Consider the following 27,126-nt stretch of genomic DNA (forward strand, 5'->3'; position numbering starts at 1 on the left):
GTTAAGTTGAAAAAAAATCATGTTTGTGTTAGAGGACACTGGATTGAATTCATTGTTGAGGTAGTTAAGAAGTTTCTGGATCTGCCTTTTGTTAAGGATCCTGATGATTTAACCATCAGCCTTGAACACTTGAACCAGTTAGCCATCGACCTCACTTGAGGATCTATTGAATCTTGGCCCGAGAGTGGTTAGATTCCTACCAATATGTTGATCCGGTTTTATAAAATCCTATTTAGGATCACCCTGACAAACTAGTCACCATCTCTACATAACTCTTCTGTGAGGTTAGATAAAGCCCAATTATTGTATGGGATTGCAAATCAAGAGAAAATTGACTTGGGGGATTTGATTTACATCGGCATTAGGTCTGCTACCAAAGCCAAAGGAAAATCTCTTGCCTTATCTTTTACCTCTTTAATCCATAATATTGTCACCTCGTATAATCCTAAAATGCAACCAACTGACACCTGGCTAAATATCAAATTCATTATAGCCAAAACCTTCAAGATTCAAATTGTAGCACCTACTCAAGACATGCCTTCAACCTCTCATGTTGCCTTTGGCAAAACTAACAATGGCCAGTCCAGAATTGTTGACTTTTTGCAGTTCTTGAAAGTAAAATGGATAAGAAATTTTCTCACCTTACTGAGCAGCTTTCTCACATCCACTCCACCTTTCATGCGCGAGTTGATACCCTAGAAGATGCCTTGAAAAAGATCCAAAGTGATCTCCTTTCATCCTCAACAACTAGTCCTTCATCATTTGTTCCACCTCCACAGGAACTTCCTGTTGGAACTCAACAAGAAGTTGTTGTCTCTGAAGAGGATTTATGTAACGGCCACTTGGAGGTACGTAATTTAATTTCTGCTTTTATACCTTTAGTTGATTTTTGCTAAAGTTATTTTGAGAAAATGTGAAGAAAATGCCTTAAACTTGCATTAAGGGTAAAATGGCCTTTTCACTCAAAATTAGTTGAAAAAGTGGGGAGTGAAAAGAGATAGAATTTCATGGAGAATGCAATAAAAATGAGGGCATTATGGTAATTGACTAAGGGACATAGATGGAATTTTAAAGAAAGTGCAAGGGCAAAATGGGAAGCTAATATATAATTTTATGTTATATTAATGATTGAAGAGTGAAACCCTAGCCACTCTTCAACCCATTTTCATGCCACCTTCTCCTCGAAATACTCTCAATTTCTTCACTTCTTTTTCAAGAGAAATTCATAGATTTTGGGTATTTTTGAGTGGATTTTCAATCCCAAGCAACTCTAGGTAAGATCCTTGCACTAAGAAGTGATTTTTCATTTTTAAAGTGTTGAATTTTGATGGTTTGTGCTCATAGGATTTAAGAAGAAGAGAGTTTGATCAAAGAAGATTCTTAAAGGGTTGGATTACTCATATCAAAGGTAAGTAAATCCCACCCATGTTATGATTTGAGAAATCAAGTGTGTAGAGATTTTACATATATGTATATGCTTATGATTTTGAGAATTGTTGATGAAATTGATGAATTATTGATGAGTTTGATGATTATTGATGAATAGAATTCAACCATGAGAAGTGGTTTTGGTTGTATGATGATTAATTGAAGTTTGGTTGAAGTTAGAAAGAGTTGAGGATAAATTTTGGGAGTGTATTGTTTTGGACAGGTTTAGTAATTGTTTAAGGGAGTTTTACTCTAAATATTGGTGGCTTGAGAAAGAGATAGAATTCTGGTCAAATTAGAGTTTGATTATGCATCAATATGTTTGATGAAATGTCCAAGAGAAGTGTATGCATGAGTTTTATTCATTTATGAATTGATATGAGTTTGTAAATGGTAGAGAGAAACTTATTTTTATACTACGTGGCATCCTTGCATTTAAACATTTGCATTTAGAAAGAATTATAAGCATGAAACCATCTACATGCATACATATTCAGAAGAGCATGAAAAAGCACTAAATTATGTTAAAGAAGAAATAGAAAGAAATGAGAATATTAAAGATATTCAAATCTGAAATTTTAGTTAAAAAAGTGTAAAAATATAAAAAGAAGAGAAGGTTGTTGCGATGGGGAGCCCGTGAGTGACATAATCCCACATGCACGCCACCTTTAGTGAGAGGCCTCAGAATTCAGAAAGAAGAATTGTACAGTCCGTTAGAAGTGCGTGTGGATGAGGACTGTACCCAGAATTAGAGAATTCACTCACACGGTCAAGGCTCCAAATCCACGCCTCAACCGAGTCCGATCAGCAAGAAAAGAAAGAATATAAAGAAAGACTAGAAAAGAAAAGAAAGAAATAAAGAAACAAAATAAGAAAAATAGAAAAGAAAATGCATAATCTAATGCATTTATGCATTTGTAATACCATGCTCATTATCATGAGTAGTGAACAATTAGAAAATTGAGAGAAAAAACAGTGAGTAAAACAGAGAAAGAATGAGAAAGAACAGAGAATACTCTGGAAATGAGTTGTAAGGAAAGAAAATTCAGGATTTAAGCAACTAAGAGAGAAGGGTAGCATAGCGGGTTTACTTACTGAGCAATTAGTGCTCACTCTATTGTTTTTAATATTTTTGCAGGTAATAGGTGAGTTGCGGTCACTCGAAACGTCATGCAGTGGAAGGGTTGGGCTACACTGTCAAGTTGTATTTTGAGTATATTTTGTAAATATTTGTGTATAAAGAAAAATTAAATATGGGCCCATACTTTATTACTCGTTTATATGTGTATTTTTTTATATATTTTTTTAATTAGTTTTATTGATTATTTTATGAATATACTAGCTAGAAAGAAAGTATTACAATTTAGATACTACTCTTGTTCCAAAAAAGGATGCTCAAGTTGCTGCAACTGATGAGACTGATCTAGCTAATCAAACAGATTCTATTCCTGATGCTACTGCTACTGCTACTTTTGTTGCCCAAGATACTGTTTTTGCTGATACTTTTGCCAAGGATGTTGATGTCGTTGCTGCTTCTGATCTGAATGTGCAACTCACTAAAAAAGAAGTACCAACTGATGTGACCACCCAAGAAGTGCAAACTTAAATGACCACCCAAGACATGCCAACTGATGTGACCACCCCAGTTGCACCTCTTCCTGTTGTTGACATTGTTGTAACTCCTCCAACTTAACCTCAATTGTCTGCCCCAGCAAAGAAATGTTCAAAATCAACTGTTGGAAGGACTCTTCCAATCAGGAGATCAAATCGTCACAAGGGTTGACAAACTATGATCGAAGAGGGGGAGTAAAAACTGAAGTCTATCTCAAAAACTCCTCTGCCCGTGATGTGGTCACTATGGGTTTTGAAGTGATCACCTGCCTGAATTGATTTTTTTAATTACTATTTTGTTTTTGAACTTTCAAAGTCTCTCATTGATATTCAGTTTATAAATTCCAGTATTTTGGTTATTTTGAGAAATTGCATGTCTCTTGATTTTCATTACGAATATTGTTCCTTCATGTGCAAAGAACATTTTTCTTGTGAACTTTACTAACCCTCATTTGTGTTTTTTTATTGATATTTCAATATTGACTTGGTTTTGTTTCTCATGAGGAGCATACAAATTGAGGAGGAGTAATTTGTGATTTTTATGTCCTGCATTTCTCTCGGTTTTAATGTTTATATCTTTTGATGTGATATTGTTTTTATGGTGTTTTTATAAACTATCTCATATTGGATGATTGATGATTTTTGAGACAGGTTCATGTTTGGAAAAAATTGTGCTTTGTTCATAAGTTTGACAAAGGGGGAGATTATATGTTATTTGTCAACTTATGAATCTAGAGTGGTAACTCTCAAACATGGTATGGACACCTCACTTTGTCTTAGCACAATCGTTTTATTTGATTTCCAGTATGACCACCTTGAGCTAAAGTGACCACCTTCATTTATATTGTTTATCTGCTATATCAGATGAGCACCTCTGAGTCAGAGTGATCACAATGCATCTAGCAGACATTTTTTGGTAACACATGTTGTATTTCTAAAATTCAATGAGCTGTCAATATTCTCTTATGAGATATTTGTGTGGTCCATAACACTTGTCAAATTCATATTCGATATGTTGGAAAGTTTTATTCTCTTTGGTAGGTGGCATCTTGATAAAGGAATATAACTTTAATAAAGTTGAAATGCATAAAGTTATTGTTAGCCACCTGTCCCTTGCATTGGCCGGTTTTTACTTATATAAACTCTTCTCCAGTGCACTTGTTTTTTTAAGCCTGATATTATCCTTGAAAAGTACGTTGAAATTCTCTGAATTTTTCCTTTGTTTTTGTCAGGTTTCTATGCTTAGGTAAAGCTTAAAAATACCTTCATTCAAGTACCTAGAATGCGCCATTACTCTCTACGTTTTGTTCATAGCTGATGAGTGAAGTTTGTTGAGCTTCTTCAACCGAAGTGCGTCTTTGTTTCTATACCTTGAGAGGAGCTCAAGGCTGACCAGTTGGTTGGGTGTTTTTGTAGCTAGCTATGGTTGTACGTTGTTAAAACAAGGGTAGAGATTGAAGCGTTGCAAAACAAGGGTGTTCTTACAACGAAGGTTTAATCTCTAACTTTGTAATTAAACTATAAAGTAAACCTAGTGGATTAGCTTCATTCTGGACTTGGTCCCATGGATGTAGGCATTTTGCCGAACCATGTAAAAATCTGGTATTGTTTTACTTTGGTTTATTTTTATTGCTTTATGTTTATGTTCAATGAACACTTAAAATTAATAGAGCAACCATTTCCGCTTGGAATTAATTGACTTGGTAAAGGAATTAAATCTTTCATGAATGATATTAGTTAGTTTTAGTTTCTTATGGTTAGCCATAAACTAAACAGTTCTTCTTTAATTTGGTTTTTTTTTAGACTGTTCCAGGGTATGATGTTGTCGGTGTGGTGGTAAAGGTTGGCAGTCAAGTGAAGGAATTTAAGGAGGAAGATGAGGTGTACATGAACATAAATGAGAAAGCATTGGAAGAGCCAAAAAATTCATTGGATGAGTACACTGCAGTTGAAGAAAATTTATTGGCTTTGAAACCAAAAAATTTGGATTTTGTTCAGGCTGCTGGCATTCCCCTTGCTAATGAGACAGCCTATGAGGGTCTACAAAGAATAGGTTCTCTGCTGGTGATTTTTAATATTTAGTTTATTTTTTTCTTGCTTTTTGCCCCTATGATCCTGTTTTGATCGAAGCCTGGGAACGTTGGGATAATCAACATGTTTCTGAAAATGATCATCCTAAAGCATTTCCAGACAATCAGGTTGCTTTTGATATCATTCATCAAAAGAAAAGATTATGTTTCCTGTGCAGTTTACATTTTAAGCCGTTTATTATTATTATTATTATTTTATTAACTCTATTTCATCACTTTGCATTCAACGTCATGTTGTGTTTGTTTTACAACATGGGAGTAAGGATCTTGAAAGCTTTGTGCTCCTGAATTTTGACGAAGTACGGAGTCTATTAGTTCAGGTAAATAGAGATTCATTTTGTTGGTATTTTTTGTTCATCTGTGAATCTTTAATCTGCTTCTTAACAGAGAGTCTATTATGTTTTAGAAAATGATATAGTCATCGAAAAAGAGATACCGAATTTATATACCGATAGACGTGACACCATCATGACCGTTGATTGATTATGAATTTTCTTTTTAAAAAAAGTAGATGATGCCACGTCTGTTCGGTGCATGAATTTGATATATTTTTTTTGTAACTGTAGCATTGCTCTTATGTTTTATAGGTCACGGCAGCCCTAGCAATGGCTGAATCTGCATATGAGATCATTTACTATTAAAATTTGATTAAAGTTCTGAGTAAAGTGTGATTAATTTTGTAAACCAGGATTTGAAATTCTTGACTGCAAAACCATACTGTACGGTTTAGGCATAATTCATCCGAATTAAACTATAATGTAAAGTTTTTCAACATTTTGTTCTTATTGTTATTATTCATTTATTCCTGAGATAATAAAAGACGTTAATTAGTTTGTGGTAGAATTATATTTATGGGAATTTTTTGAACAACAACAATAATTAAAATAAAATTCTATAAGCATACCTGCGCAACGTATAGGCTTTAAACCAAGTTAATTAATGTCCATGGTAGCAAGTCACCTGACATCATATTGAAATCTATTATGCTAAATGATGAATGAAGGATTTGCTACCATTTTCTAATACTTGCTTTTTATCTTTTTCAACTTTAAAAGAAATTTAAGAGCAATCTTGCATTGTATGCTGATATATAAGGGAGAGAAACAGTAATGAGTCTAATGACATGAAATAGAGTTTTGGTTGTAATTAAGACAAAATGATATCCAAATTCATCAGTCAATATAAACGTAAGTGAGAAGAGCACCATGTCTAAGAATTCCCTTTGATGAACATTACATTATAGAATTTTACAAATTCACAAAGAAGCTCTAATTTAGCCTTCACGAGATTCAAAAGTTAATTAGAGTTGCATGTTCGAATGAATTGAAGAAAATTCAAACGGATAAGCAAATTAAACCCTAGAGATTCACCTATTACTTGTTATTGTGTACGTTCTTATAACTCTATCGTAGCGTTTGGTTCGGGATTATAAAAAATAATACCCGTAATCTATCTTTTAATCCGACAATTATCATGTTTGGGTGTCAAGTAATGATTCCAGTAATCGACCAATATCAATAGTGATTATTGTAGGTAATATAGGGATAATTCGATTACCATCTAAAAGGGTGTTATTTTTTTATTATCGGGGTAATCCACTATTTATACCAATTTTACCCTTAATTAATAAACATTTTGGACACAAATGCTCTCATATATCTATTGCCCAAATGTGCAAAATGACTTCTATAATCTCATATATTATTTTTTGGACAGAAATACCCTCATTATTTACATGAATAATACCCAAAATACCCCTAACCACCCAAGACAACTGTCGGTCATCGGCCAACACCATCGACAATCGCCAAAACAGTGCATGACCGATTAGATCTGGTTGATCGCGCATCGATCTGGCTATTTCCAGCCTAATCGAAGGTTGTAAATGGTCAGATGGTCGTGGATCTAACTGAAAATGGTCAGAATTGATCTAGCCGTTTCCGGCCAAATTGGCGCACGGCTGGCTAGATCCAACCAGTTGTGCACCTTTCCGATGACTACCGGTGGCGGCTAGTGGTAGTGGCTAGCGGTCGGCAGTTGTCTTGGGTGGCTGGGGGTATTATGTTAAATTTTAAACTTTTGTTGTTAAAGAGTTTTAACTAAATTCTCAAATATAGGGTTAAAAGTAATACTCTAAGGGGGCGTTTGGATCATATAATGTTTTTTTATCTTAGTGATAAGATTACCGGAAAGAATTATTACATTGTAGATTATCGGATTTAAATTATTATTGTGCTTGGTTCAATTGATATGTATTAATAATTAATGTGCTTGGTTGACAGTAATAACAGATATCGTTAAATACCCTTTTACTAGAATGCCCTTGGAATGATTACTTGTATTACTAATTAATCTGTTTGGTTGGCTGTAACAGTAGATGTCTTGATTACATTTTACTAAAATGCTCTTTAAATGATTACTGGACATAAATAATTAATGTGTTTGGTTAATAAAAGAAATGATCAATTAATTAAATTCTTTTTCTTATATTTTAGCCAAGTATTTTATTGTTAAGTCATTTATTGACAAATTTACACAGACTATTGAAACTCCGAAAAAAACCTAATGTATTTTATGTTGGGTATACATTCAACACCTGACCCTAGTATTGCAACAAATATAGTTGCCATCTCCCAATTTAAAACTCTATCTAAAACTTTGATTTTTGTATTACCACAAATTATAGTTCGTACATGTTCATTTCTACTTCAGTTCAATTGAAGCCTTTTTTTTTTCAAGGCAAAAGAAAAATTGTATTTTTTTTGTTTACACCATGGCTGGAATTTAGAAGCAAGTTTCCAAATTTGAGGAAATTTGTTAATTTTTTCCACTTATCCTAGGCCAAAACTATGTGTGAAAAGTGTAAGAATTATTGGTACATTTGTCATATCACATATTTTGGAGTACCTGTGCATTTACATTATGTTGAATCCAAGCAATGTACCAATAAATTAACTACAAGCTGAATAACGATGCTCTTTAAACCTGTGAACCAATAATAATACATAATTATGCACGTTGCAACAGTGAACATAATCACCACCATTTTTTAAGTGAACTCAATTTGACATTACACAATACTCAATACACAATAATCATACATAAATGAATAAAACGCAGCCTATGCTACTCAACTTCACACAACAGTTTGTCATGGAAGGTTATAAATTCAGCTAGTGTAAACCAATCATGCGTCATCTATGAAGAATAAAAATCAACAACAATAACCCACATATTATAATTGAAGAGACAATAAACAAATCAACCTGATCAATTAAAAGATTGCAGTACTTACAAAGTAAGGATACCCGTCGTTGATTGAAAAATCTTCTGGGGCAACTTCCACAAACTTGGTTATATAATACAATACGAAATATCCGCAATCCATGTGGTTCCGTTGTTGAGGGACCTGGTGAGTGCATTTATCGATCACAACAAATACATGAAATACTGAACATATCAACCACTAATTACCATCAACCAACATAATATACTGTTTTATCACCTTAGGCACTAGCAAAGGCAGTTTCTCAACCAATCTTGGATGCTTGGGCATTGTTCCTGATTCATAAATATCCCTCACAAACCTGCATAATTAAGCTTGGACAATTTGAAACCCATTCCAGTACCACATCTCCAACAATGCAATTTCATCATGTGCTCAAATGTGCTTGCAAATAATTGTGAAATAATCAAAGCTTACCGTCGAATCAAAGGTTGCAGCGTCATTCCGTTTTCTACTCCAAGCGAATCAAGCAGCACCATGCATCAAGTTTTAATTTCCAAGTTTACATCTCCACCAAAGTTGCACAAAATCAGTAAACTCCAATGACCCCTGTGAGCATAATTTATGCATATTATCAATGTCAACTCTTAAGCAACCGAAATCAACTCATGTCCGCGTTTGGTAAGTATAAAACAAATGCCTATAGCCACAATATCAAAAATCTCACCAGAAGACTATAGGAATGAACACATATTTCCTTGAGAATATGTTCAATTCATCAATCCACTTTAGCACGTTCCCTTTGTACACTTCGTTTGTGTACATAAAAAACCACATGCAATCCACGATGATGAAATTGTGCAAATTGTCTACTTTAAAACTCCTTCACAAGTTCCTGCAGATCAGAAATATGTAGTCAATCATATCAGGTAAACATATTATGTAAATATGGCGTGAAGCATGTAAATTGTAAAACAGTTTCGTACCCCATGTGGAGGTCAAACATACTACTGCTCAACATCCCCCCTCCCCTTCTGTTTGCCAATTGCCTACTTGACCTTCGTTGATTTGTGGCACCTACATATGTTCATCATTCATTTACATTAGCAAACAATTCCAAACATCTTTCATAACTGAAAGCATTAGTCGGTTTACAAGTTGCAAGATTGGTACCTTTGCATTTGCTGCCCTTTAAGGCTAAAGGAATCTCGTGATTTTCTTCATGTATTGAATGATTGGTCCCGCCTACATCTACACATCAATCAATTATGAGCTACGTTAATAAGCATTATTCCCAACCATACAACAAATTGACTCCATAACTATCCAACTGTAATACCTTTCACATTGCTATATGTACAAACTGTGTGGCTCTCTTGACATTGTTCACGAACTTTTGTGCTTTCCGTCGTCACTATTGGGCAATGTGGTGGTCCTCCCATCGTTCCTGCACACCAACCCACAAAACAAAGCACATCAAAGAGGGAAAGAAAACAAAAATTATAGAACTGACACTTTATAAATGCTAGTATACATTGACCGTACTTTCCTGGTGACCTAAATGTCAGTTTCCATAAGTAAATCAAAATGTCACATTCACCATACTAAGACAACAAACATTAAACGCACAGACATGCAGACATCCTTTTATATGTCACTACCAAAGTTAAGAGTTTTTTACATTCCATATTAATGATCTGTACCTTCCTATACTAACTGCAAACATAGAGCATTACCATTTAATTACTAGACAGACATGGTTTTCACAAAAACATAACAAAAGACATCATCCTATATGCAGTTAGAATATAGGCAAAATACAAATACGGGAATACAACCACTGTGTCAGCATACTAATAACCCTGTGCCACCAAAAAAAAAAAAAAAAAAAAAAAAACCCATTATAAGACTTCACTAGAAGTCAAATGTTGGTCGGTACTTATTACTTGCTCCAAGCTGCATCTTCACAAAATCTCTCTACACGTGCATTAGTAACCCAAACAAGATATCTATCTTGTGAGGTTCCTTGTAAATCTCCATGGTGGCTGTCAACATCTCAGTGACTGTGAATCCATCCTATTGAGAAGTGATCAAATACACCTGAACTTTATGGTCTTTCTCTTGGGTCTCCTTCTTGAAGTGGTCAACAATACCCTTCAACTCAGCTCGGGTCCTAACCAAGGCAGTCTCAAACCTACCCAATGTGGCATGTCAGTCTGTTGGTTGCTTTTCCAACCTTTTTTTTTCCTCCTCTTATTGCTAACCGTAACTCTGCTTTGACTAGCAGCGGCCGCCTGACAAGTAGAATCAATCACATCATCCTTTGGCGGGGCACTGATGTGCCCATCGACATCGAGATCTACATCGACATCGATGTCCATCTGTTCATCATTGTTGTCAGCAGTATCATTATCCAAATCTTCAATAGCATCAGCTACTATCTCCGCACTAGCTCCATTGGCCCTGTCTTTGCCGTAGATGGCGACAAAGGAATCATAGTGCACCCACAGTTTGTGTCGCAGTGCTCTTGCAAAAGGATGACTCTACAAAAAAGTTAATCATCATAACATATGGAGCATTTGTATGAGTACATATAAACGTGAAGTTTAAAATTTAAAATGTACACAAATAAACCAACACAAGCATACTTACCCGGACCCAGTCATCAAAGACATCTTTGGTACATGTAATGCATTTCTCCTCATCATTCCACCCAAAGCCGCTTCCTTTCTCAAGCATCTCGTTGATTGCATTATATTGCCTCCTTAACATCTTCACCCTCGAGTCGATATGCAGTTATGCTTTCATATCGCAATGAGGAAGCTTTTCCCACATCATCTTTTCGACCTCAGCTAGGTAACCGCATTTGAACCCCTGCTCAGTTCTCCAAAGTGGCTGCTCTTTCAGCTCTAGCAGACACTCCACCAACACAGCGTCCTCCTTTTTTGTCCACTGCTGCTTACTTCCCTTAGCCTTTGCCTTTCCCTTTCCCTTTCTGTCTTTTTTCGTAGGCACAGGGTTGTCATGCATGCTAATGCTCCTGTCAGACTCATGGGACCACGATGCTAACCTTTCCATATTGTTAAAACAAAAAACAAAAAAAGGCAGATTGGTGATATTGGGAAAAAAAATTAGGTTACAACTTTGTTTATACACAATGTCCGAGCTACTGATATGCATGATATTAATAATTTTAAGTAAATCAACAAGAATAATACATGAACGGGATCAATTAACATTCAACCATCCACATACGACAAATGTAAGTCAAAGTACAAGTCCACTAACAAAGCATTTATGTTTGGGTTCATTCATACATGGCAAATCAGAAAAGACAGAAATTTAAAAAGTCACAACACTACACATAAACTAAACACAAGCACAATCATTCATTCCACGCAACCATCCAAGTATTGAACATTTCAGCCGCCAAAGTGTCTCTAAATGCAGTTCACGCGGCACTAGGCTCAACATGCTTGATCAATTCTCCATCGTCATCCTCTTGCCCTTCATCATTCACCTCTTCCTGAAGCTCCGCTTCAACCGAGTCAATGGGTAACTCAGACCTTATGAAATTGTGCAAAAGACAACATGCAGTAATGATTCTACATTGAGTTTTGACGGGATAGTAAGATGTGTCCTTCAATATTCCCCATCGAGCTTTCAGGATGCCGAAACATCACTCAATACAATTTCTTGCTTGAGAGTGTTTCATGTTGAAAAATTCTTGCAGTGATGCTGGTTGGTGACCTTGCCGCCATTCACTCAAATGATATATTTGTCCTCAATAAGGGGCCAAAAACTTTTCCCTATTAGTGTATCCAGCATCACATAAATAATATTACCCTAAAATAAACAATTTTAAGTCAATAACAATTACTAAGTGCACTATTATGGCAGACTCTAACATTAAAAATACAATTTATTTTGTTATATTACCTTGGGGGACCTTTAATCCATTTCTCCTAGTAATGGCATCCCTAAGAACTCTACCATCTACAGCGGAACCTTCCTACCCTGGGAGGACACATATAAACCGCATGTCAGTATGCATACACTAAGGACATTAGTTGCAATTTCACTTTTCCTTGACCAGTACCTAGGTATATCGTCAGCCGGCACATGAACCTTTATGTATGTTCCATCTAAGGCTGCCTCGAGTCGATAAGCTACTGAACTACATGTACATCCTAAACTTAGTGATTAGACTGTACCTTGAACCATTTCCACCGCTCATCGATTGAGTTCTCGGGAATGGCCTTTGGTTTTTTAAACAGCAGGGTATGCAACCTTAACACGACGTTCAGGACTAAGTGAAAATTGTGGTTTACCATCTCAGTGGATCTACGCATTTGACGTTTCATTACTTTGGTCTTTTGGTTATGGGTAAGGATGTGAAGAAAAGTCCCAACTAATTCTTCTACAGATGAATGACGGGTTGATTTTAAGTTGCCATGTATAGTAAGTAAATTACATAATTTGTGAAATAGAGCCCTATTCATCCTACAACTCTCAAAACATAACTCATCACTCTAGAAAAGCATGGTGTGTAAATTGAACGACCTAACCTTAAACCTAGACACAGACTCACTGGCATATGATATAACAGCCCTACGTCTACCACGTATAATAAGTGCATTAGCCAACCCAAGAAGGACGAGCATGGTGTACATGGTTTCCAACATGTCCAAATGGAAGACTAAAAGGGCAACCAAGTGCATCTTCTGCCTGACTGTTAAACGAGTCATAGCTGTTTCACATAATTAATGGATCAAAGCATAATAAAGTCAATCAAGCATGTACAAGTCCTTAAACCCATAACAAGTAATTGTATCTGGAAGAAATCAAACTGAATATCAAACCCTAAACAACATAAACATCAGAATTTAATAATCTCACCACCAAACAAAAATTCACCTCAAACACTCATACAATTCTCAACATCCCACACATAAAAATTTCGCATCCATCACACAAACCAGCATAAACATCACAAAAATTTCACATCAATCCCTCAAAACTGTCTTCTTTAGCAATTCAATTGGTATTATATTATTGTGTTTTCTTAAGGTTATTGTACTACAAGTTTCATTTTAGGACTAAATTTATATATTGTTGTTAATTTTTGTGTTGTGGACAATAAATATTTCAATCTGATACTCTTTCATTTGTTTCACAAAGGTTGATGGGAAATCGGAAGAGGTTGGAAGGTCCATTTGATTTATGGCATTATCTATTAGATAGTTTGTTTACTTATTGCTGATAGTTTTTACTGTGAATTGAGTTTTACTTTTATTTTTGTGTAAATGGTGTTGTTGTATTGTGTCATTGTGTGGCATTAGATGTTGAAGGGCGTTGCTACACGTGGGGACGAAATGAGGCATGGCATTATTAAACTCACCTTTGTGTGGTTTTCTTATGTATATGTTTCAATACTCAGTGTTGTTCATATCTATTGATGAAACCTAGCTTTGTCTATACAGAATGGTCAACTAGGTCATGGGGATAAAATTCAGTGTGATAGGCCTATTGTTGTTTCCGAGCTTTCAAAGTAAGTTGCTGCTTTCTTAACTTAGTTAGATTTGTTTGTATAGCTTTAATCCAGTAAAGTTGAGAAACCTCCTTAATTCTACGCCTTTGTTAAGCATGGGCTGGGTTGTTCTTGTCTTTAAGTCAACTTTTTGATTAATGATTACAATTTGTGTCCCCACTGATCATAGAATGGAGAAATAATTGACATCTTTCTTGCATGGGAGTGTAACATCTAAGCTAGTAGCTTCCTCTTAGCTTTATGGTTTCAGGAAACCAACTGTGATTTATTCAAGATAGAGTCAACAATAACGATTTTTCTGTTTTTAACTTGTTGTATAGCAAAATTGGCAATTTTCTGTTAATTGTTAATTAATAAAAATTTTAAGTCAGCGAATGTTTGAATATTCTAAGGCTAACATCTGATCCTTATTATTATTTGTGCTAAAAGTACAAAATTAAAAAGGCTGGAGCAGGGAGGAGCCATACGGTGGTGGTTACTGAAGATGGTCATTCCCTAGCCTTTGGTTGGAATAAACATGGGCAACTGGGTTCAAGTTCAGCAAGAAATGGTGAGTTCAGTTTTGTGAAGTTCGTTGTGTGCAATGTTTCATCAAAAACATATTTTTAACTAAGGAGTGCATTACCTTTTGTTATCACATCATTGGGTTGCACTTCAAAGGAGAATGTGAATAGATTTATAATCTTTATATTGATTTATTTGTTTGTAGAAATTGAGGCATCTCCTGTTCGTTGTCTTGTGTCTGAAGTGAAAAGTATGTGGGGTCGACTATACTGTATGGTTATCATCAGTTGAAGGAGCATCTATACTATATGGTTGTATATTTGTTTTCATTGAGTTTCTTAATTTGTTAGCTGATAATATTCAGGCCTTTTGGCTTTTAATATTCAGCTTAGGTACTTGATAGGAAGTCAGAAGAGGTTGGAAGGTATCTTTCTAGTTTCACAAAGGTTGATGACACCAAAATCTATTTTCAGATTATGACGTTAACACCGAAAACCCTAAGCTTAACCAATAACAATAATAAGTTATTCAAAAATTAAAACATAGCCACAAGCACATGCCAAATACCCATAAATTTATACCGACTAAAAACATCATTTCTAATAATAACAATAACAACTTAAAAACATCATTTCTAATAATAACAATAACAACTTATTCCAGTTTGGAAACATGGCCACACTCACATGCCGAATACCTATAAATTTATACCAACTAACACCATCATCTCACCATGCTAAACCCACCCCAACCGTGCAGCCAAAAATCTATGTAGATGCCCCCTAAAACAGTCCAAAGAAAAGCAATATCACCCAAAGCACAAGTAACCCAGACATGCCAAAGCTCCAACCACAATATTATTCAAATAATTACCGAATGCACACAAAATTCCAACGATAAATCAATTTCAGCATTTCAATTACCTTGCCAAGTCAATTGACTATATATACATAGTATTTCAACCACCAATACATGCATAGATCAACAAAAAATGCAATCATAAACACATGAAATTCCAGCCACCATTGCAACCATAACAATGACCCAAAATGCAGTCCATACACACAATTTCTGCCTTAACACACATAAAAAAGAACACACCTAGCCAAACATAAAATGCAAAAAACAAAGCAACCCTAAATGCAATGCAACAAATCAAGACATTAAACCACCAACGTACTGCCATTTTGAATTATTTTCAAGTCATTTCAGCATCAAATCGGTTATTCCACGACAATATTACCCTCTGTAAAGTGACACAGACCAACCCTCTCAATTTAATAATCTTCCTACATCATAAGGAAGCAAGGAACTTAACGAAAACAATGATTGGAATGTTGTTGGGAGCAAACAGATGGCGACGAAGAGGAGAGGTTGATGTGGCGTAGATGTTGGACCAACGACAGAGGAAAACTGGAGAAGTTAGGGTTTGAAATTGCCATCCAAACAAATCATGTTGCAACCATAATAGTAACCAAAAATGTCGTTCATACACACAATTTCAGCCTAACACACATAAAAAAGAACACATATAGCCAAATCTTAAATAGAAAAAACAAAGGAACCCTAACTCAAACGCAACAAATCACAACATTAAACCCTAAACCCTACTACCATTTCAAACTATTTTCATGTAATTTCAGCATCAAATAGGTTATTCCACAGCAATATTACCCTCTCTAAAGTAAAACAAACCAACCCTCTCAATTTAATAATCTTCCTACACCATAAGGAGGCGATGAACTTACCGATAACCACGATTGGAGTGCTGTCGGGATTAAACAGAGGGCGACGAAGACCCGACATTGCTGCGGCAGAGATGGTGGACCAACGACAAAGGGAAAATGGACAAGTTAGGGTTTAGGGTTGCAATCCAAACAAATCACGCAACATACAAAGGAAAGAGGGCAAACGACTTACCGGAAATAGTGATCGGACTAACGAACTAGCGAACGAGATCGACGAGAAGAAGACTCCAGCGGTGGCGAACGAGGTTTAGGGCAGAGAAGGAAATCATGCCTGTTTGTGCGATTTTGAAATTTTTTTTCTTTTATAATGTAGTTTTAATGAAGTTCAAGGGCATATTAGTCACAATATGCAAATATCTAAGGATAATATGGGTACACCAATCTTCGTGGCATTTCTGAAAAAAAAATGATAAAAAGCAGGGCAGATTCATCCGGAAAATCAAAAAACTGAGGACAATACGTCTGTTTGTGCAAATTGGCTATTTTGTAATTATTAAAAAATCAAATGATATTTTCGTCCACATAATCCACTGTTTAGGGGCAAGATTGGATAGAAATTATGATTACCAGAGTAATTGTTAGACCGATCGTCACAGTCTAAAAATTAAACCTAAATACCATAGTAGCGGTAAGCAGGATCGAATCCACAGAGAGCAAGACTAACGACCTAATGTGTATTTGAGTTAACGAAAGAGAAATTGACAAAATGATTGATTAAAACTAAGGAAACTAATTACTTGCAGGAAATTAAAAGCATTAAATAAATTGCTAACTAAAACTCAATATTAAAAGCGTTGTCGCTACGGGTTCGGTTTGACTCAAGACCAACTCTCACAATTCCTCTCCTCGCTCTTCAATTTCCTAATCCTACAAGGCTAGGCAAATCCATAGAAATATCTCCCGGCAATCTAGGCATAATCTATCCTGTCTCCCCGTCGTCTTAGTTACAGATCGATTGGTTAAAGACTATCATTGACTAACCGAAAAATGCTAAACCCTTAAACACCACTAGTTGGTACAACGTTAACAAGTACAACCTATCAACCTGTATCATCCAATCAACTAATTACACAATAAATGCATTCCTAGTAGAAATGATATTAAACGCTACTACAACTTGATTGCAATCAGTACCGAAGCAATTTAAAGTCATAATCAACATTCAATAATCTCAAACCGACATTCAATTATGCGAAAAGTTATATATCAATAAACGTTCTCAATGGACATTATCAATTCAACACGTCGAGTATCAGAATAATATTAAAGTATCGCAAACAAACTGAAACGAAAACAAATATAATCTGAATACAAGAAACTTAACCAAATATCCAACATTCGAGCTCATCCAACTAGTCAAGAGCTGATGAGGAGATCCGTGGAGTCAATCTCGATCTTGCCTACACCGTAACAGACAACCGGGAACTCAGCCGCTCATGGTGGTGATGACGGAGGCTGAAACAGTGGAAACGGAGCTGATCATGGCGAAGAGGAGGTAACCGACAGCGATATGATGCGAAGAAGGGCCAAAAATGACCAACGGACAGCCCGAAATACGAACAGCCGCGGTTCGCCAGAAAACGTTAATTTTCCGGCGGGTCTCCAAAAAACGGTGGCGGAAATGGGATCCGAAGGTACCGATGGAAAGCTCTGGTGATAGGGAGTTCAGATCAGGTCCTGGGGAGGTGAGAAGTTGCCGGAAATGAGCAGGATCTGGCCTGGAAGATGAAGAGTTGCGGCGGCTAAATCGCGGATTCCGGCGGTTTTCGCAGGGGCTGAAGCTAGGAAAGTGTAGATCCGGCTGTGGGGAAGGGAGATCGACCCTTGGGGAGCCGAATCGTCGTCGAAAAACGGCCAAAACTAGCCGGGAAGACGAAACAACGCGGTGGTGGAAGGCGAAGCGTCACGGTGTTGTGTGGCGTTTCACGGTGGCGGCTTGCGCTGGCTGATGATGGAACGATGCATGGGGAGATGAATCGTCGCCGAAGGGAGACGAAGGGTCGCCGGAAAACTGGGTGAACAGCCTCCCTGGAAAACGCGATTTGCACTTCTCTTTTATAGAACAATTTGTAAAATATCAGTTTAGTCCCTACATAATTGAAAAGTGACAAAATCAGCCCCTTAAAACATGACATTTTACCCCCTAAACAGCATAAATGAGACAAAATCACCCTTAATCCATAAACCACAACCTAATATCAACTCATATACTTTCCAAAATCATTCCAAACACGTTAAATTCATAAGAAAAATATTAGGAAGCTATTTTCGTGAATAAATTCATAAATTCTTTAATTGTCTCAATATACTTCAATTTAATCACAAATGGGGTATTTTTATCACCAAAATAGAGTCACTTTCATGACTCTAACAGTAATGTTTTAATAACATCCCCCCCTTAGGTAATGTTATTCTCGGCAATTTACCCCCTTTTTGGCACTGTTTGTCATCTTATTTTTCGGGAAATTTTTGTACAAAAATGTCAAACACGGTTATATGCTCAATTAAACAAATATTACTCATGTTAAAAAATTTCAACTCGATCCAAACGGGCTCTAAATAATAATAATAATAATAATATTAAAAAGGGAGGGCAATTCAGTAAAAACCCTCCGATAATATTTTATTTCTCCCAGTCAAACATATTATTTACTTATACTTAGCAATCTAACCAAACATCTTAATATAACATTCCTCATTAATCTTCAAGGTAATCTATCTTAGTGGTAATTTAATTTTTTCAGTAATAAAAAATTCTCCGAACCAAACACTACGTATAAGTAATAAAATATTATTTCAAACAAAATTTTAGGATAAAACATTACAACTAGGGGTGCTTAACGGGCCGAGCTGCTCGCGAGCCGGCTCGACTCGACTTGAGTCTGGCTCGTTAATGGCTCAGCTCAGCTCGATTCGTGAGCCAAAACGAGCCGAGTTCAAGCCATGCCCGACTCGGCTCGTTAGGCTCACGAGCCGAGCCTGGCTAAAAAAAATTTGATTTCTTTCTAAAAAAATTGAATTTTTGCGAGCCGGCTCGATATATCCTAGACTCTTACCCGAGCCGAGCCGAGCCGCAAATTTCATGGCTCGGCTCCAGCTCGGCTCGATTAATCTTCTTCTCTCACGAGCCGAGCTCGTTAAGCCGAAAACTCGGCTCGGCTCGGCTCGTTGACACCCCTAATTACAACCAAAGTTTTTAGTACAGTAAATCTATTGATATAATAGATGTAGCTACATATAAGTATGATTTCCCTTAATGGATTCAATATGTATGGTATGGTTTCCGATGATTATTAATTATGAATGTTTGATATATATTCTATCAAATGTAATACTACATTGACAAATATTCCCAAGGGAAATTATATTCAACTCCCACATTTGTCTATTCCAAATTGGTAAATCGGGCTGTTGGGCCAGCCTACTGTTCCCCTTTTCCAGGTTGATTTGAGCCGAAACTTGGTTCCAAGATCTTCCTATAATATACATTGAACGTGTTTCTGTTAAATGTTGTTTATGAAATTTGTGTCCTCTAAGGGTTGTTTTGAAGAACTCGTGCCCTCAGAATGATATTATCCCTTTATTCAATATTCAACTCCAAATTGGTAAGTCGGGCTGTCCAACTGTTATTTTTCAGGTTGATCATGATCCGAACTTCGTTCCAAGCCCATGCTATAAAATACAAGTGGGGCCTGATAGAATACATTTCCATGTCAATATGACCAGAGATCGAATCGGCTTCTGGGCCCAAGAACTATAGTAATTTATGCATCTGCATGCATGGTTAATATAAATATTGTATACTAGTCATATTATCTAGTAAAATTATAATTAAAATAACTTCAAGTTTCTAAATGAATTAAACTATATATGAAATAAACTTATTGATTGATAGATAATAATAATAAGTTAATAAAGATATTGCTTTCATAATTTAAGATCATGAGGTTATATTGCAATTACAATGATATTCGTAGATATGCAAGAGATAATGTATAGTTATTTATATAGCTTCTAATAAGTTAATTGGAATTGGTTAATGAAATTCACAAGACCACTTTACACAAATTATCGACTTAATGTTTCTTTTAAAAACCGACTTTAATTCTAAACTTTGTATATCATTGCAATTCGAATTCACTATTTTTGTTATTCTTTTAATGAGAACAAATTGCATCAAGGATCCAAGATCACACTTTGGATATTTGGGAGCATAAAATAGAATTAGTTCAAATCTTAGCTTTACTTTTCATTAGTTCTTAATTATAGTTCATGCTTCTGATATCATGCAGCCATGCATTAATTCATGCGTGATAGTCGTTGGTTTTTAATTGTAAAACAATACATAACATTACATTATTAAATAACACTCACTAATATTATCATACAATAAGATATCTACAAGCTAATACATATGGTCTTGATTCTACATCCAAAAACACCTACTAAACATAAAGTAATATAATACCAGGCATGGTTATTCAAACCTCGCAAACATATATTTAACGTACATAAAACTATATTATAACATAATATTTATAGGTTTTAGCCACTACCTCCCGATCCAGTGCTATTGCAATTTTCACCTCCACGTTGATTAAAAACCGGCCTAGGGCATTCGTGGTGGTTATTCACATCGTTGGGCGGATACTCAACTTTCACATTATTCTCATCCTCAATCAATCCTTGGTCGCCCTGTACTGCTTGTTGGTCAGCGTCATCCAATAAAACCCTTCTGTTTGCAGCCAAACAAGAGTTCACTGTCATCAGGATTAGAGCAACCACTAGAACCCTCATTCTTGCACTGATTTGATTATCTTTTCACACTGTGTTATTTCAAAACATACAAAATTCAAGTTTAATACAAATGAAATATAAAAGACTACAGAATATGTGTACTTTACATAATCAAAAGAACTAATATTTACTTACCCAAATAGAGATTAGAGTTTCTGTATAATTCGTGGGAGATGATGGAGAAGAGTGTGGCATTTATATAGGAATGTTCTAGGGTTAGTGTTACAATTATATATATAAATCAATTTATATTTGGTGATGGGGTGTCCACCAAATGAGGCAACATGAAGTGGGAGGGCCCTATAATCCAATTATATTTGTTTTTAAAACAATTAAAATGATTGAGTTGAGAAAAAACTTTTTGTCCGTATTAGCACTATATTTAAATAGGACATGTCCACATTAGCTGATAAACCAAAAGTCAATGAAGCTCAATAGAGAAGTTGTTCTGTTGCATTGTGATGTCAAAGCATGGTTACCAGAAGATTTATCTAAAAATTAAGTTCTTAACAACACAACACTTGTGAATTGGTTTAATTTAATTTAAACATTTGGATATATATCCTTTTGGATTATTGAATAAACACTTGTTTCTAATCAAATGTTTAACTTCTGATCAAACACTAACAAATGCGAAACATCATCCCATCTATAATTCGATATATATAAGTATCTGCCCCATGAAATTAATTAAATTCTGATAAATATATTTAGCTAATCAATTGCCTTAACATCTCCCCGACATATGGGTGACTTTTATATTGTTTTTATTTTTTTTTCTCCTCTAAACAGTAAGCGTAACTAAGAAGCGAAAGATCTTACTATTTCGTTATACAACTACCACTTTATGTATTGCGTCTCTCACATAAAATAATAGCCACTTGCTATTTATGGCATTCTCTTTGTAATCCGAAAACTTTGTGGGATAACTCAGAAGCCAAAAGCAGCCATAAGTCAAGCAACAGCAGTGTTCAAAGATATGAATCATGTCACTGAAAATTAAATATATGAAAGTCTGAAATGTAACAGGGAACTCAAAGTTGTAGATATGCTTTGTTTAAGGGGTATTTGATATATAAGATGTTAGGGGTCTAAATGTAAAGATCCAAATTTTTGAAGAAACGGTGCGTTTTAGTATAACTGGATACTATAAAACAGCCCCTCTGTAACAGTTTTCTGTTAAGTGAAAATTCTAGATTTCTTTACTCATTTGTTCGTCTCTCTTCTTTGTACCTTTATTTGTGTACTTTGCTGAGTTTATCTCATATACATAGAAAATTTTTTATGGTATCAAAGCTAAAGACAAACGTCAATGGCAAATCCAAATCCCGAGATCATGAATTTAAAGGCTAGAATCGAGCAAACTGGGAGTGAGAATGCAGAAAGTTCAGCTCTTCAATCTTCTCTATCAAATATTTTTAAATAAAAATATTTTGTCAAACTCAAATCCTGTGGCATACAAAAATGTTTAATCATTTAATAATACTTTTTAGAATATCATACCTGAAATGGACACTAATTATTGTTTTGCTCCTACTCATGGGACACTTTCAATTGATAAAATGAAGCATTAGCAATTGAAAGCCGCAAATAAACTTTCATCAATCTTTCACATGCTTCTTTTCTTTTTATTAGAAACACAAAAATAAATATTAATTTCTTACAAAACTTAATTAATTGATGAAGAGAAATTTTCTGTTTTTGCATTGAGAACAATTGTCCCACTGCTGTATTGTTAATGAATAAAATTTATTAATTCAATCTCTAGTAATTGAAAGAGGAAAGCTTGACAAAATGATAGGTTCTAATTATAGATCTAGGTCGTTGGTTTCATCACTTAAATGCTTAAACCAGTGGAGGGAAAATGCATGCCAACTAACTTCCAAATGACTTATTTTATGGTTCATTAATTCACCTAGGTAATTATGAATATTGATTATTTGTTGGCCTCTATCGCAATTATTATAGAAGCACTCACCAATAGAAAAAGAAGTAAATGGTTTACATTACATGATCGGAGTTTAGTCTATGAATCGATTGATGCCGAATAAAATGCTTTCTCTATACACATGTTTCTCACTTCTACTTCTAATCGCATCTCTATATATATTATGCAAAACGAAATCATAGCGAAAGCTTAAATCCTGATAGAATTTGAGGTGGGTCTGACTCATCACTCAATAAGGTCTTGTTGAATGTGAGGATTACCCCCTCTTATAACCCAATAGGCTTGAGCATGCCTAGTCGATGTGGGACTCCAACAAATCCCACCTCGCATTAACAGCCTACACAATTTTGCAACTATTAATTTCTTTTATATTTACCTAAAATAGAAAACGACTTGTTCCTACCCAAGATTTGCCATAATAACACTTTCCCACACAAAAAGTTTCAAAATACATACCACTTTCCCACCCAACGTTTATATTCCATTAATACCAAAAATAAACTCCACTTTCTTAGCCGACGTTAGATGAGAGACCAAAAGCCAGGGTAAGAGGATTTTGTAGAGTGGAGGCCAGTAGATCAAGTAGTGGTGACCGATTGAATATCCGCTGCCAAAATCAGTCGGAAATCATCTAAGAGCAGAAAACCCTAACAATTGATGAGAAATTAGGTGCTGAAGTAAGAGGGTTTTTGTAGAGAGTAGATCAAAGGTTGAAATGATGGTGACGAAGAGAATTTTTGCAACTGGAATCAGCTTTGGGTAGTAACAAAATATTAACTTTGGGTGAGATAGTGGCATTTTGAAACTTTTTGAGTGAAAAAGTGTCATTTAGGAAAACCTTGGGTGGAAAAAAGTCGTCTACTCATCTTATTAATATTATTATATCCTTTATGCCATATAGGGATTTTGCGGTTGTGGACTATCTTTGATCTTATTTATTCTAATTATGGTTTTTCAGGATCCTAAGATGGGCCACTTAAAGGATTAGATGATTAATTAGTATCATTTCACTTGTTATTTTGTATTCCTTCTTGTAATTATAGAGCCATTTTGCTACTTCTCATGCTCATTAGAATCGGGTAGGATAACAACTTTCGGATCGATAAATTCCATCACATATAATTGAACTTAAAAAAATTAAGACAACAAAATCAAAGTATACAACTCAATAGCCCAAGCTATGAATTGATCTAAATCTGTTTAAAAGTCGAGCTAAAAAGGCAAATCCTCCCAATGCTGAGAAATTAGTATGTAAAATTAAGTTTAATTGTGGGGTTGGTGACACAATCGATCTACTTTTGCTTCAAAAAAGACTGAAAGCATGACTTTGTCATCATAATTATTACAATTACATTAGTAATTTGAAGACCTGGGCATGTGAACCATTTCCGCCAATGAATTCCTTTTTCTTTTTTTTAAAATCATTGGGTGTTTGAACCTTCTTACACATACCTCAATTAATTCTTTAGAATCCAGAAACTATTGGTTAAATAAGAGCCCCAATGACTCCCTTTTACTACTAATGTAAACGTTTTACTTCCACAAATCAAATTTATAAAAGAAAATAAAAAAGAAAACAACAAGAAACTCTTTAATATATATATATATATAATCATAATAAATATTATTATTGCACCAGATTTATGGGTACATACGTGCAATTATTCATAAATCACACATGATAATAATATTAAAAAATTTTACATTCGTCTTTGTATCCTAACTATTTGAATATACAGTTTGTTCTGTACTTTACTATTTTTTTTTTTTTTTTTTTTATCATGTGGGTTGATCAGAAAAGTTTCAAAACATTTATTAAGTATAATTCAAAAGGTGGTCTTAATTTATGCCTAGTGTCACGACCCAACTATTTCCCTTTGGACTCGCGCAGCCTTAGGTGTCAATCTCCCGACGATTACCCTAAGTCAGCCTTGCTCACTCACACTTATGGCCTTGCAAATAAGAGAACACTCACACAAACTCACTCACAAGAGATGCTAGAAGAGAACTCTTTACTAATGAGAGAAAGCTTTACGATTCTTGGATGGTTTGGCCAAATGAAGCCCCCCCACCCCTTCACCCCTTCCCCCCTTTTTATAGTAGATGGAGCTTACAATGGACGATCTAGATCTTCCACAATCAACGGTGGAGATTAGCTAACTCCAAACTACCACCTACCAACTACAGTATTAATTACAAGATTCTAGCAAATACAAGAGTATTCTAAAAGGTTCTAGAGTGTCGGGGTGACGCACACCAAGTGTTTGATGAAATGCTTGAGAGGCATCACATTCTCCCCCACCAAATCCAGAGATGTCCTCGTCGACTCTTCGTGGAATTCTTGGACCTTTCTTTGAATTGCCACAATGCATATTCGGGTTCCCAACTAGCTTCACTCTTCGGTAGCCCTTTCCATTTGACAAAGTATTCCTGATTTGGAGGATGGCCCTTTCGTCGAATGACACGATCGGCTAACACACACTCCACCTTTTTGTCATAGAACTTGGTATTGCCAAATGGTGCCTGTTTTGATTCTTCTCTTCCCAGATCTTCTGCATCTTCATAGTACAGCTTCAAACAACTCACATGGAAGACCGGATGGAGTCTAAACCAAGAGGGCAATTCAAGCTTGTAGGATACATTACCGACCTTCTTAATTATGGGAAATGGCCCCTCATATCTTTGGACAAGGGCTTTGTGTAGTGGCCGGGTAGACTTGTGTTGTGATGGGAGGATTTTGACAATACTAGATCTCCCACGTTGTACTCCACATGCCTCCGCTTCATGTTTGCCCACTTCTTCATCTTCTTGGTTGCTTTGTCAAGATACGCTCATGTGATGTCGGCTTGTTCATGCCATGACTTAGCAACTTTGAATGATGCGGGGCTACTACCCTTATAACTTGTACCCAAGATGTACGGCATGAATGGTTGTTGACCCATCACCATCTCGAATAGGGTCTTGTTAGTGGCTTCACTCCTCTACAAATTGTATGAGAATTGGGCTACATCAATCAACTTTGCCTAATCAAGTTGGTTGGCGCTCACAAAGTGTTGTAGATATATCTCCAACAAGGCATTCACTCTCTCGGTTTGCCCATCGATTTGAGGGTGAAAGCTTGTGGAAAAGTGCAACACCGACCCCATAAGCTTGAACAACTCGGTCCAAAATCTCTTTGTGAACCAACTATCCCGATCACTGATGATAAACTTCGAAAAACCCCAATACTTTACCACATGCTTGAAGAAGAGCTTAGCCGTGTCTTCTGCTATACACTCCTTTAGTGCGGGGATGAAAATGGCATACTTCGACAACTTGTCCACCACAACAATAATGGTACTAAACCCCTCGGATTTCGGTAAGCATACTATGAAATCCATTGAGAACCATAATTAATGGAGCTTACAATGGACGATCTAGATCTTCCACAATCAGCAGTGGAGATTAGCTAACTCCCACCTACTAACTACTAACTATCAACTACCATCTACCAACTACAGTATTAATTACAAGATTCTAGCAAATACAAGAGTATTCTAGAAGGCTCTAGAGTGTCAAGGTGACGCACACTAAGTGTTTGATGAAATGCTAGAAAGGCATCACATTCTCCCCTACCAAATCCAGAGACGTCATCGTCGACTCTTCGTGGAATTCTTGGACCTTGTCTTTGAATTGCCACAATGCATATTCGGGTTCCCAACTAGCTTCATTCTTCGGTAGCCTTTTTCCATTTGACAAAGTATTCCTGATTTCGAGGATGGCCCTTTCGTCGAATGACACGATCGGCTAACACACACTCCACCTTTTTGTCATAGAACTTGGTATTGTCAAATGGTGCCTATTTTGATTCTTCTCTTCCCGGATCTTCTGCATCTTCATGGTACAGCTTCAAACAACTCACATGGAAGACCGGATGGGGTCTCAACCAAGAGGGCAATTCAAGCTTATAGGATACATTACCGACCCTCTTGATTATGGGAAATGGCCCCTCATATCTTCAGACAAGGGCTTTGTGTAGTGACCGGCCTAGTTAGTAAAAACACGTATTATACGCGAATTGTACGGACAGCCATATAATTCGCGTATAAAACGCGCGTATACGTATTTTGTAAAATCTGTCGTATAATTCGCGTATAATAAGGGTTCCGGTATAATTCGCGAAGTATTCACGAATTTTTGAAAAAAAAAAAAAAAATCTCACACCCCCAAAACGATGTCGTTTT

The 27,126-nt window shown here is 35.8% G+C and overlaps 1 long non-coding RNA gene across 1 annotated transcript; it reads right to left on the minus strand.

The window, feature by feature from the left end:
- Nucleotides 1-19,512: 19,512 nt before the first annotated feature.
- On the minus strand, nt 19,513-21,166 carry LOC116106691. The gene is made up of 3 exons (XR_004124338.1): nt 21,091-21,166; nt 20,715-20,984; nt 19,513-19,850 (listed from the first exon to the last, which is right to left on the minus strand). It is a non-coding gene; the product is annotated as an uncharacterized LOC116106691 (long non-coding RNA).
- Between the last annotated feature and the right edge of the window lie 5,960 nt (nt 21,167-27,126).

The sequence above is a fragment of the Pistacia vera genome, unplaced genomic scaffold (assembly GCF_008641045.1).
Source record: "Pistacia vera cultivar Batoury unplaced genomic scaffold, PisVer_v2 Contig520, whole genome shotgun sequence".
Lineage (NCBI taxonomy): Eukaryota > Viridiplantae > Streptophyta > Magnoliopsida > Sapindales > Anacardiaceae > Pistacia > Pistacia vera.